Source organism: Eurosta solidaginis, chromosome 3 (genome assembly GCF_040869045.1).
Source record: "Eurosta solidaginis isolate ZX-2024a chromosome 3, ASM4086904v1, whole genome shotgun sequence".
In the NCBI taxonomy this organism is placed as follows: Eukaryota; Metazoa; Arthropoda; class Insecta; order Diptera; family Tephritidae; genus Eurosta; species Eurosta solidaginis.
The window spans coordinates 74,387,218-74,400,927 of NC_090321.1; positions in this window are offsets into that span (position 1 = coordinate 74,387,218).

The following is a 13,710-nucleotide window of genomic DNA, read 5'->3' on the forward strand; positions in this document are numbered from 1 at the left end:
TCTAGGGACTCTTAATCCCTATGTGATATGGAGTAAAAAGCCCGAAGAGGTACTTAGATACATCAAAAGCCTCCAGATACAAAATAAGGCTGAAAGGTATTGCACAATAGATCTGCACAAAGGTCGCTGTGCATCCAGACCTAGTAATAATAATATATTTATTAGTGAAATTTTATAGTCAAAGTATAGTAGGTAGCTAAAGTTATAACTTTTACTTGTATCTCCCGAATTGCTGTTTTCTGCAAAATATTTATCTTTATTATCCAGCTATGTAGAATAATAAAAAATTCATTTATTTTATATATTTACTAGAAGACCCGGCAGACATTGTCCTGCCCTAAATTTGGCCTATCTGCATACATTTTAATAAGCTTTTTCCGTCTGACTCTGCCCTCCCCCCTCTTCACTTTTTCCAAATCCTTTTATTCACTCCTCCCTCCGTCTTTTTCGCTTCATCTATCTCCATCTTCGCCTCATTCTATCTCTTTCTCAACCTCCTTCTCTCTTTTCTCTTCTCCCAATTCCTTCTCATTCTTCTGCAGCCCTTATTGGCTGTCCCAGAGGGTGGTATTTATTTTATTCCAGTCCCAGTCCCACTCCGAGTCTCAGTCCTAGTCCCAGTCTAGCCCGTCTCTGGATAATATATTACTTTGTACTAAAGCACTCATCAACAGCTTTCATTTGATATCCGTATTGTTTAAGCCCCCTCAGAAACCACTACCCACCCCCCGCCCACCCACTCGGCGGGTCTGGTGATGTGCTATACTTGATATCATTCGCTGTAATATTTTTTATTGATAAGCAGGTTGTATAATTAAACACCAAGCAACTACACGGAGGTATATCCGCACCACCTGAAAATATGAGTGCCACTGCGTATACGTAACTTTTTGTTATTACCTATAAACAAATAAAAAAATTGCAATAAAATAATATTGCGACTACAAACTGAGATATAACCTATCCTATGTTTCAAGTTAGATCAAACTACACACGGGGTGCAAAACAAATTCAAAATCGGTTCAGTAGTTTAGGAGTCCATCGCGGCCGAAAAGGTTGTGACACATGTTTTTTATATATTAAGATGTAAACAAAATTTATATAATGGTGAACAGCTGTAGCATTGCCATAGGCGCAGTGCTACAAAATCCAATGTCACTGATCAAGTTCTGTTGAACGAGCCCAAAAATATTCCCCACAATTTGGGATTAAAAACATATACAGCCCAATCCTAAACCAAAATTCCGTGCAAGTTTTTTCCCTTCTCCCATTCCTCGTATTCTAAATAAAAATTCCTTGTGAGTTTTTTCACTTCTCCTTTTCCTCCTATTCAGAACAATGTTCGAAAAAGCGGAAACCGGTTATGGGAGAAAAGTAGGTATTATGAATGTGAGGGAGAGGGAGATTTCTCTGCCATTTCATAGTAGTTTTTGCACTTGTTAAATTAAAGGGAATGCATCAAAATAGTTAAGGAAATTGGTTCTTTTAAGAAAGAACACTTATTTGTACAAATTTGTGCTAAAATATGTATTTACATTCTACCACAATATTCTCACTGTTAATACAACAACAACTACAACCACAATATTCTTTATTTTAAGGCATAAGCAACGGTAGAGCTCTTGGTATACATATTTGATGCAGCCATCCAGAAATAGCGCAAGGATTTTTTAATAAGGCTTAAATAGATTTTGGCATATGACGAAGGACGAATTCAACTCGACTTGGCCGCCCGAAAATTGCTTTGCTGAATGGAAGCAGGCAGCTCCAGCGGATTTGTGTTATTCCGCCGTCTTCTTCTTATGTTCCGCTGTTGATGTTGCTGTGGCACCAATTCATTACTCATTTCAGTGAATACCACATGAAATGCAATAAATACTGTGCATTGTTTATATTTTATTTCTTAATTTCCAACAAATTTGCAACAATAATTAAACTTTTAAATTTTTTAAACAAAATAAGAAATGTGCAACGAAATTTCAATTGAAAAAACAGCTGGGTTCGAAAATTCGAAATTCCTATTCCCCAATTATTGTTCTCCCTAGGAGAACAGAATTGGAGGAATTTTTCCGCGCGAATAAAAAAATCCGCGAGAACAAAATTCCACGAGAATATTTAGAATTCGTCTGATAGCTTATATGTACCAAATTCTGTATAAATAGAAAAAAAGGCAATACTAAAACAAATTACAAAGGGTGCGGCGGGGCATTCAAATGGCTGAGGGGATAGAGGCATCTGCCTAACACCATTATGAATGCAGCTGATTTGAAGTTCAGCACTCAAGAAAGTGGCTGATGAAGAAGCGAAATTCAGAAACATGTCTAACCTAGTAATCTTCGCTGTGTGGAATTTTTCTCTAGTATCAATAACAAAAACAAATTATGTAAAGCAATATGAACCTGTCTCGCTAAGCAAAATGTTTGTTCAATGTTATTATCTAGACCGTTAGTTTAAATATACTCTTATGTACATTTTGTTCCATTCTGTACGCTGAACCTGTCTCCTAGTTAAAATATTCAGGTTGTGCTCTAATGCCTCGGACCTTGCCTATCAAAATTTCTTACATATCGTAATGTGGTATGAACTCAGCCAACTTTCGTTGTTTGAAAGAAGTCGATAAGACTGGCTTGTGGTTCTCACTTCGACTTTTTTACTTATTACTGCTCACCTAAAAGACTATAAAAAGGTAAAAAAAAACCCTAAATATATATTCAAATTGTCTACCTCACCTGCATTATGTACAAAACAGACGGACAGAATATCCAAGATGAAGTGTTTTTGCGCTTTGACAGCGTTTGGACAAAATACTCAATATGGCGGATGCACAGAAGTGCAGCGAGTAATAAAAAAATTCCCAGGATTGTACCACAGAATTTTTATTTAATGCGAAGGCGGAATTGCTGGTTCCTACTTTTTTGCGTGTGCACACGTCTCGAGTATCACCACACTCGTTTTGAGTTTGTTACGTGCTGGTTTTCACCGGCGGTGGAGCGAATCTAAACTCTCGGACCGACCTACTCCCTCAATCCCATCCGCTTGGCATGTCGGAGCCAGCGCCGGTACGCTTGCGTTTTTGCACGAATTAGCTCGCCGGACTGTGGGGTGGTTCTTGCGCCGCCCCCTATCATGCACCGCACCATACAAAAAAAAAATCGTACCGATCTACACTTTTCACACCCCAGGGATGTCTCATCATCTTGGCCCCCCCTTGTCTCTCATCCGTGCCCGAACCCCTCATCGGACCACCCCTGAAACCCCCGTTTGGCCATAGATGTTAGTTGGTCAACCGCTCTATACCCACCCTTCCTTGGCCGGCTGCGGCGATGCTGCTGATGTTTTGCCGACCCCAAAATTCATCCCTCCTTACCTTTTCAATCCTCACCCGCCCATGCCCCCCCCTGTGTCCGTCCGTCCCCATCGCATCTGAAATAAGAAGTCAACTATTTTCAATATTAAATTTAACAATGCATTATGGTTTTATTTCCTCATTCTTACGATAAGTATTAATGTAGATGATTTACACGAAATTAGTTGTTTAGGTGCGCCTGCCCTTAGCTCCGATGCAGCAGAGCGCCGATATTAAAAAGATTAAGATAAGATAAAAATGTCGCGTTCGTGCGACTTTAAACGTACTGGGCATCTGGGTCACACATAAACATTTCAATTAAAAAAATTCACTTAACGACGCTGTCTGCCTTTGTCCCACTTACACCTAACAGTGAACTCCGTGTTCAAACAACCTATCTATTCTTACGTTCGCTTAATCTAGGCAATGAGTGTATGTATGTCCATTTATATACACGTGTGACTAGTGTATCACTAAGGACTTCGTGTGTGCATGGGTGTGTACGCTTCCACAGCCCCTCTCAATACGTTTCACCAAGTGTATTTACGCTCCCTCCGCTTGTCACATGGGCTTATTCCCCCCTCGTACACGCACATGCATCCACTCAGCTCCACACAAGTGTGGCTTTATTTAAAAAAACGATAATATGTATTATGGTCAAGGATAGCATTAACGCAAACCTGACATGACCTCTAGGTTGAGGCCCCGTCTAATCCCTACTCCTTGTTGAGTGGCACCGGCCCAAGACAGGCTTAAATTACAGTTTTTTTATTCCCCCCTTCCCTGGCCTACAAGACGTCTTGAGTTACAGGTGAATGGGACTTGGCCTCATTACGCCAATGTCGAGATGTTAGTTTTTTCTTTGCCTATTACCCCTCTTGGGAATCAGGTGACGACACCACTGACCTGAGGCTCACGCCTCACAGTAATCTTAAATTTAATATGGACTCAAAGTTCTTCGGGTTCAACCGGATTAATGTATGCGTAGGCATGCATGTCCTCTCACAACAAGTTTAAACTTTCTGTGTAATCAAGGTTTTGCGTGTAATTGAACTTATGTGTATGTAGGCACGGGTGCCCTCTCAACTTCCCCGCCCCTGCTTACCGCTACCCGGCCTATTCGGGTGCACAACCCGCATACGTATATACCCCGCTTCAAATTTGCAACGTGAGGACGCTATTGCGAATGGCGTTCCTGATGGCGTGGGTGCATCTGCTGGGGCATGCCCCTTCACTACCGTCGGTTGCCTCGCTTTCGGCCACCAAAATCGTTGGCGTGGTGGCTATTGTTTCGCTGCCGACGTAGCCCGATGCTTTCCTACATGTTGTTAATTCCTTTATCTTCGCTTGATTGCGCTCCCAAAATAGCTGCCCGGATCTCTTTCCGTTTGTTTGCAGTCCTGATTGGTCACGAGTATACCCGTGGTTATTATATCCTTTGCGGGATGCAATAGGATTTACTCAATCAAAACTTTTGATTTTTGCTGGTTTCTGCGTGAATCCCACGATGAAAAAGGCGGAAAAAGCAATGACCGAGGGTTGGCTGTGGTTGCCGCCTGACAGCTGTCATTCTTGACACGGCCCGCAAGTAGAGAAGTTGCCAGATCGTTTCTTGGCTTAACCCCACAGGGTGACCGCAACAGGGCGAGTGCTGCAGCCGAGCTCCGCTCGGCGATGTCCTCGAAAGGCCGGTCGATCAGCCAGTCCTTCCTTTTATCGCCGTATGCCCTTTGCATGGTAGATTCCCACGGGTCGTCCCGACGAGTCTCCTAGTTCATAGAGGGCATTCCCTTTCGACATTAGCACCATAGAGCGGAGGTACTTCGGCGCGAGCTTCGCGTTATACCCCTCTGTGGCGCTGCTTAGCTTGAAGTTCCGCCGGTAAACTATCTCTCCCTCTCGGTACCTGACCGGTCGAGCCCTCGTGTTGTATGTTTGCTGTCCCTTCCTATGTGCCTCCTCCAGACTGCGGATTAATCCTTCTCGCATCAGGCTCATCCGATCTCCCCTGTGTAGGACCCTCATGTCACTTTCTCGCAACGCTTCCAGTCGCCGTAGGGTTTCGTAGGCTTTTCCATGTTGAATCATCGTCTGTCCGAACACCGCTTTGTAAGGATCAATGCCTATGGCCTCGTGCACCGCGCTTCGCAACGCAAACGCTGCATGTGACACGTGTTTATCACAGGCGAGTTGATATACGCCCTAAGCATGGCTAGCAACGAGCGATTCACCCTTTCCGACGCGTTCGCCTGTGGCGCGTAGGGGGCGGTTTTGACGTGCTTCACCCCGTATGTGGCGAGAAGTCCCACAAAGATGTCCGCCACGAATTGCCTCCCATTGTCCGAATGCAGAGTTTCTGGAACGCCAAAGGTATGGAATATGTCCTTCTCGAGATAATGTACGACGTCCGACGCCGTTGCCTGTCGCATTGGTTTAAAAAAAATGAATTTGGTCAGGTGGTCCAGCACCACGAATATGACGGTGTTTCCAGCCCGCGTGCGTGGGTATGGCCCACAGAAGTCTACATATATTCTCTGGAATGGTCTCTCAGTCACGAAACGGTCGGTCATTGGCGGACGAGACGACTGATTCGGGGCTTTGGAGCACTTGCATAACTCGCACCTCGCAACAAAGTCTCGAACCGCTCTCACCATTCCAGGCCAGAAGAACCTGCTCTTCAAGCGATACAGGGTCTTCGCCATGCCACCGTGTCCAGCCGATCGATCGGAGTGTGCCTCTTCTAAAAGGTGTTGTCTCAATCCCTCGGGCACCCACACTCTCCACACCGATTCCTCTGACTCATCCATGCATCTCGGCTGCACTCTTTTGTAGACCACACCATCCTTCACGCGCAAATCCGGCAACCGTTCGGAGTTCTGTTCTATGTGGCACTTCAGTGATGTATAGGCTTCATTGGCGAATTCGGGCGACGCGAAATCTATGTCGGCTTCGCCTTCCAGCTCGGCGACCTCCTCCATATGCATCCTGCTCAGCGTGTCTGGCACGATATTTTGCGATCCCTTCCTGTGTTCGACTTTAAAGTCGAAACCTTGCAATTTCAGGCTCCACCTCGCTAAACGTCCAGATAGGTCCTCTTGCCCCATTAACCACTTCAAGCTCATGTGGTCCGTGATTATGGTAAACGGCAAACCCTCTATGTAAGCTCGAAATTTCTTCACGCTTACAACTGCTGCTAGACACTCAAGCTCGGTAATTGTATAGTTGCGTTGGGCCGAATTCAGCTTTTGCGACATGAAGGCGATAGGTCTTTCGTTGCCTTCTTCATCCTTCTGAAACAGCACGCTGCCAATACCTTGGGTCGACGCATCACACTGGACATAAAAGTGTTTGGTGAAGTCCGGATTGACCAATACGTCTGTTGATATTAGCGCCGTCTTTAGTTCGTTGAACGCCTCCACCGCTTGCTCCGTCATCGCGAACACTTTTGCCTTGCGCAAGCACTCAGTCATCGAGGCGGCGATGGTGGCGAAATTTGGTATGAATCGCCTGTACCACCCACACATGCCCAGAAATCAACGCAATTGTTTTACCGTCGCGGGTGTTGAAAATCCGACAATCGATCGCACTTTATCCCGATCCGTCTTCAGCTCTCCTTGCCCCACTATGAAACCGAGGTATTTAAGCTCCTTCTGGCAGAATTTCGATTTTTGCAAATTTATTGTTAGACCTGCATTGGCGAGACATTCGGCCACCTCCGTCAGGTGTATCAGGTGCGTCTGGAAGTCCGAGGAGCATGCCAAGAGATCATCTATGTACACAAACACATTCTCTCTCAAACGCGCCGGGATCACTTTATCCATTAACCTACATAGTCGCTGGCTCGCATTACACAACCCGAATGGCATCACCTTGAGCTGATAGAGCGGCCTCCCAGGGACCGTGAATGCTGTTTTTTCCCTTGATGATTCCTCCAGTGGGATTTGCCAGAAGGCATCCTTAAGATCGATGCCCGAGATGTAGTGCGTTTCCTGTAACCGTGCCAAAATCCCTTCCACGTGCTGCGTTGGATAAGCGTCCTTTTTGGTGCGCTCACCGAGCTTCCTCATATCCACACACAATCGCTTCTTTCCCGGCTTCTCCACGAGTACTATAGGTGAACTCCACGCACTGTTGCTTTCCTCGATGACATCCAACCTTAGCATGCGATCGATTTCCTCATGCGCGTACTTCTGTTTGACGGGCGACATCGGGTAGTGGCGCTGCTTTATGGGTATAGTATCATCGGATACCTCGATTACGTGTTCCATTAGGTGAGTTCTACCGAGGCCAAGTTCTTGGAATGACGGAAAAAGTCTCCTCACTCGCTCCAGTTCACTATCTTGGGCCGCTGACAGCTCAATCTGCCCCTGGGTCTCCAATTCGGAGACAACCATGGGCGCTACCCCAAAGGTGTCCCAGAAGTCGATCCCCAGGTACAGCTCTTGCTTCAAGCTGGGCACCAAGTATAGCGTCATCTGTCTGGTTTTTCCCCGCCACTTTATGTCAACTCGAATTTTGCCTTCCACCGTCTGCGCTTTCCCATCCGCCGTTTTCAGGTTCTCTCTCAGCTTCAACAACTTGCTTCCCATCCTCTCTGCCCAAGCGCGCGCCACTGATCCGAAGCAGCTAATTGACGCGCCGCTGTCCAGCAATCCTTGCACTTTTGTTCCTTCGATCTCCACTTGCACGTATGGCCGCTTATCGTTCGCGTCGCGGATTACGGTCTCCTCGATCTCTTTCGCCTCGCGTCGCTTCTCGCGCGAGCGCCTGCGCATATCGAGAACCTTCCGCCACCTGCGGCTCATCCCCGCTTCTGACGTCCTAGGCTTGCTGTCCATTTCGCGCGTGGACTCCAATTTCGGCGAAATTCCGAATATCCGACTCCGCGCAGCCTCGTACCTAGCTTACCTTTCGCCAAGTGAAGGATAGTGCGACGTTCTGTTCGTGGACTTCGCCTCGTTGTTGTTCTTGAAAACTCTATTTTGGTTTGTTAGAAATGTATGGTCTAGTCTGGTTAAAATCGTGATAGGGCTTCCTTCACGAATATCACTATCGAAATTTGATGCGCCTATTTTTCCGGGGTCAGACGACGCTGGCAGGGTTCCCCGGGTTTCCCGCCGTTCTCCTGGTGTTTTGACTGACAACTCCCGCACAATTGCCTGTTGGGCTGATTGCACTTATAGCAAACCATGCTATGAAGTCTACCGTCGCAACCGTGGCCGTTGACTCTTCCCGGTGGTTGGATATCCTTTTCCGCAGCATTGGCGTCAGTCGAGGTCTCCCTGCGCGTCGGCCTGTCCCTTGCGGATCGGTGAAATGCCTCGAGTGCCTCCGACCCCTCTTCGCTGCGTGCGTCCTCCAGCTCGTCCAGGGCCTTCCTGCGGTACGGCTTCGCCTCGTAGTCAGCCAAGTGCTTTTCCGCGCGTCGACATTCCCTCCTAAGGTCCTCCAACGACTCAATACGGCAGCCGAAGACTAATTTTTTTATCCTGGGCTTGAGGTTTCTCCGCATTAGATTAACCAAACTCAGCTCCGGTAACCTTGTCCTCATCGTCAGCTCCATACCCCGCACCACAGCATAATACTCCTCAAACTTTTCGTTGTATTCCTGCTTGCGCTCGTTCATCGCCTGACGAATTTCTTCATCGCAATCCGCTTTGCGAAAATGTTCCACTATCGGCTCGGGATGCCTGGACGTTCACAGCGCTGTCATCCGGATGTTCTTCAGTGTACAGCCAGTACCACTCCTGCGCGTGGTCATCGAGCAACAGATGAAAATTCGCGTATAAGTCCCGCAACGAAATGTTGTGCTTTTTACGAAGCGTGTCGACTCGGAATAGGAATCGTTCAATTGGTATTCTTTCGCAGCGCGCGCCCGCCTCTACTCGACGTTCCGGGGTTGGACGCGCTGATCTTCGACTCGCGCTGTTCAGGTGCGCGCCTCCGCTTTGCTCCTGCTCATCGGCGCTGGCGCTTGCCGCTCCAGCTTCCGTGTGCAACAGCCAATCGTCGCGCTCTGATTCTCCCTGATCGCGTGCGCCTGTGTCCTCTAGCGTCGACAGTCTGCCCGCCAAACCGTTCATGTCCCTTCTTAGTGTCTGCACGGCCTCCTTGACCGCTTCCGTGGTCGAGCGACTCATCTCTAATTGATACTGCACAAACATCATATCGAACTTCTGCATCAGTGCGCTGCTAATCGCATCGGCGGCTGCGTTGTTGGGGCTGGGATCCACCTTCGGCGTGTGCGTTACAGTGTGCGACTGGTCCTGTTGGTCTCGCGTTCCGGCTTCGTTGTTGTTTTCTTGATTGGAGCCCTCTCCCGTGCCGTCCTCCTTCACTTGCTCCGGTGACCCGTTCTCGTTGTCGGTGTTCTCGTCGACCTCGCCACCCGTGGCGTTTCGAAGCCCTGTCCTCTTCTTGGTCATCTCCGTATCCTGCTATGTGCGCCGCGCTGTATTTCCAGAATTGACTTCCGACCTACGCAAGAAGATTACGGCGCTCCCTCGAGGTCACTAACGCGTCGATGCCACAAACCCGCCGCCGACTATGGGACTGACCTTCTTACCGCTGGCGCGATGTTACCGCTATCCTTTACCCTGGCCCTCGGATCGCCGAACGGCACACACAAATACCAACTCTTGAAATTTTATAAAACAAAAAAAAAATCCTAAGGTGTATACCGAAGCGTGATTTTATACTTCTCAAAAAACTCTCAATTTAGGTCGTCCCTCTGGGAAGGTAGACTTCACTTAAGTAATACTGCAGTGTCAACCGTGCTCCGTTAGCTTGGTCAACTCCCCCTAATAAAACTTTACCAGCATAAAAGAAATGAAAATCAGGTGTATATACGTGGTTGTATAAACGTGTTTATGAATAGAATGCAAAATGTAATGATATGCAGCAAGTTAAAATAAAGCGAAAATAGTGACTCATTCCTTTTCAGATACGATGAGCCTGTCCTCCCTAACGTCGTCCGTCTAATTCTGTCCCCCCAATAGCTGTAATCCCCTGTTCCATTCCAGCCCTAGATACTATTAGCTGGCGCTGCACTAACCAACTAAGCTACCTAGCTAGCCTGCCCCCCGATTGGAACCTTCCCGCGAATACTATCGTCCGCTCTAGCACTGGCAAAACGAGCTATTCGCGATCGCGATTCTCAGCGAACCAAGCCAGTCCTCTGCCACTGTTGTCCGGATCGAACCTCACCAAAACAAGCTGACAGACGAGCGACTCCATTCACTATACCCTCCCAACCTCGTTACTATTGATCAGCTCTACTGGAGCCAAGTCAAGCTACCGACGTTTCGAAAACAAATCAAAATTTGAATTTGGACGTCCCCCCTACTAAAGAAGATGCGAATACCCCTGAAGTGTGTCCGACTATTTTATTTAAGGTCCACCAAGCTGTGGGCCTCACCGTTGGGCACCATTTCTGTTACGTGCTGGTTTTCACCGGCGGTGGAGCGAATCTAAACTCTCATCATCTTGGCCCCCCTTGTCTCTCATCCGTGCCCGAACCCCTCATCGGACCACCCCTGAAACCCCCGCCTGGCCATAGATGTTAGTTGGTCAACCGCTCTATACCCACCCTTCCTTGGCCGGCTGCGGCGATGCTGCTGATGTTTTGCCGACCCCAAAATTCATCCCTCCTTACCTTTTCAATCCTCGCCCGCCCATGTCCCCCTTGTGTCCGTCCGTCCCCATCGCATCTGAAATAAGAAGTCAACTATTTTCAATATTAAATTTAACAATGCATTATGGTTTTATTTCCTCATTCTTACGATAAGTATTAATGTAGATGATTACACGAAATTAGTTGTTTAGGTGCGCCTGCCCTTATCTCCGATGCAACAGAGCTCCCATATTAAAAAGATTAAGATAAACTTTATACGTACTGGGCATCTGGGTCAGACATAAACATTTCAATTCACTTAACGACGCTGTCTGCCCTTGTCCCACTTACATCTAACAGTGAACTCCGTGTTCAAACAACCTATCTATTCTTACGTTCGCTTAATCTAATGCTATACTTTCAGTCATTCCTAAAGTCTTTGAACAGATTGTCACCAGTCAACTGCAATATCAGTGTTCTAGTCTTTTATCTGCATGCCAACACGGTTTTATTTGTCAAAGGTCAACCATTACAAATTTGCTTGTATTCACCTCTATAGTTATGGAAGGATTTTTAGCAAACAAGCAAACGGATGTCATCTACACGGACTTCAGCAAAGCATTTGATACCGTCAACCATGAGTTGCTTATTCATAAGCTTGATTTACTGGGCTTTCCGTTTCACCTATTAATGTGGCTGAAAAGCTATCTTTCTAACCGGACCCAGAAAGTCCTGTTCAAGTGCAATCTGTCGGAATCGTTCGGAGTTTCCTCCGGCGTACCCCAGGGAAGTCATCTAGGCCCTTTGCTCTTTGCCCTTTTCATTAATTACTTGCCACAGACAATATTGTATTCCCATACTATAATGTATGCGGATGATGTAAAACTTTGCTACACTTACTGTCCTACCGATTTGAGTTCCTTGGATCTTCTTCAGGCCGACTTGGACTCGTTCCAATGTTGGTGCACAACAAATTTACTAGCTTTAAATTGCTCTAAATGTAAGCATATGACATTTCACCGAGTGAAGCCAGCATTGAAATCTTATGTAATAGATGGTACGCCTTTGGAGCGTATATCTATTGCAAATGATCTAGGTGTCCTTTTTGATCCGAAATTGAATTTTAACATGCATATTTCATCTATAGCCAACAAAGCGTTGGGTTTACTTGGATTTGTTAAAAGATGGGCTAAAGAGTTCGATGATCCGTACCTCACTAAGGTTCTTTACACATCGCTGGTTCGTCCAATACTCGAGTATTGCTCATGCGTTTGGTCCCCTGTTTCTCAAAAGCATATAAAGCGTCTTGAGTCAGTTCAAAAGCAATTTTTGATATTTGCATTGCGTGGCCTTAATTGGGACTCAAGTCTCCACCTTCCTCCATACAGAAGTAGACTTCTTCTTATTTACTTACCCACTCTGGAAAATCGGAGAATATTACTGGGGGTATTGTTCATCCATAAGCTCATTATTGGAGAAATTGATTCCGCGGACCTCCTCAGCCGCTTGTTTTTTGCGGTTCCCCCTAGAGTATCCAGACACTACGTTCCTTTCTATTTACCCCTTTGTCGACGAAACTTTGCTAAAAATAATCCTCTTCTTATCTGGTGCGCGCACTACAATGACTTGTATAGCTGCATCAGTCTTGAATGTACTTTTGCCACTATACGTAATGCAATACTTGCCTATCTAATTTAAGAGATACAAGCTAATTTAATTTGCCGGCATTTTATTCCTTCGATAAAAAACAGGAACTATCTCGCTTAAGGATGGAGGAACATTTATCAACATGTATCATTAAGAAGGAACAAGACAGTACTGTGTTGATTGGAATCTGGTGCATTCCAACAACGTAAAAAACATGATTTTTCATGAGTCACTGACCGGAATCGTATGCATTCCGGCAGTATAATCTTATGGGTCAGGCATCGAGCTGATTGGAATCCGGTGCATTCCAACAACACAGGTCATGTTACTTTTTTATGCCTTGTGATGGCGTATCCTCATTACACTGCTCTTAGCACTGCCGGATTCCCATGACATGCTGATTGGAATCTCGCTGCATTCCAACAGGGAGATTGGAATCCACTGCATTCCGAAATCATGCTGAGCGGAATCTGATGCATTCCGCCAGTATAAGATTTCGGCATAAGATCTTATTTCTACTCATATTTCTTATTATTATTTTATTTTGAAATTAAATAGTAATGTTCATTAATATTTCTTTGTTTGTAATATAACATTGTTGAAATCTCGATATATCTTAAATTTTATCTTTTGAGTTGTATATTTATATATCTTTTATATTATGCAGTCGACCTTAGTTTGTCGTCGACTTTAAATAATAAATAAATAAATAAATAATCTAGGCAATGAGTGTATGTATGTCCATTTATATACACGTGTGACTAGTGTATCACTAAGGACTTCGTGTGTGCATGGGTGTGTACGCTTCCACAGCCCCTCTCAATAAGTTTCACCAAGTGTATTTACGCTCCCTCCGCTTGTCACATGGGCTTATTCCCCCGTCGTACACGCACATGCATCCACTCTGCTCCACACAAGTGTGGCTTTATTTAAAAAAACGATAATATGTATTATGGTCAAGGATAGCATTAACGCAAGTCTGACATGACCTCTAGGTTGAGGCCCCGTCCAATCCCTACTCCTTGTTGGGTGGCAGCGGCCCAAGACAGGCTTAAATTACAGTTTTTTTTATTCCCCCCTTCCCTGGCTTACAAGACGTCTTGAT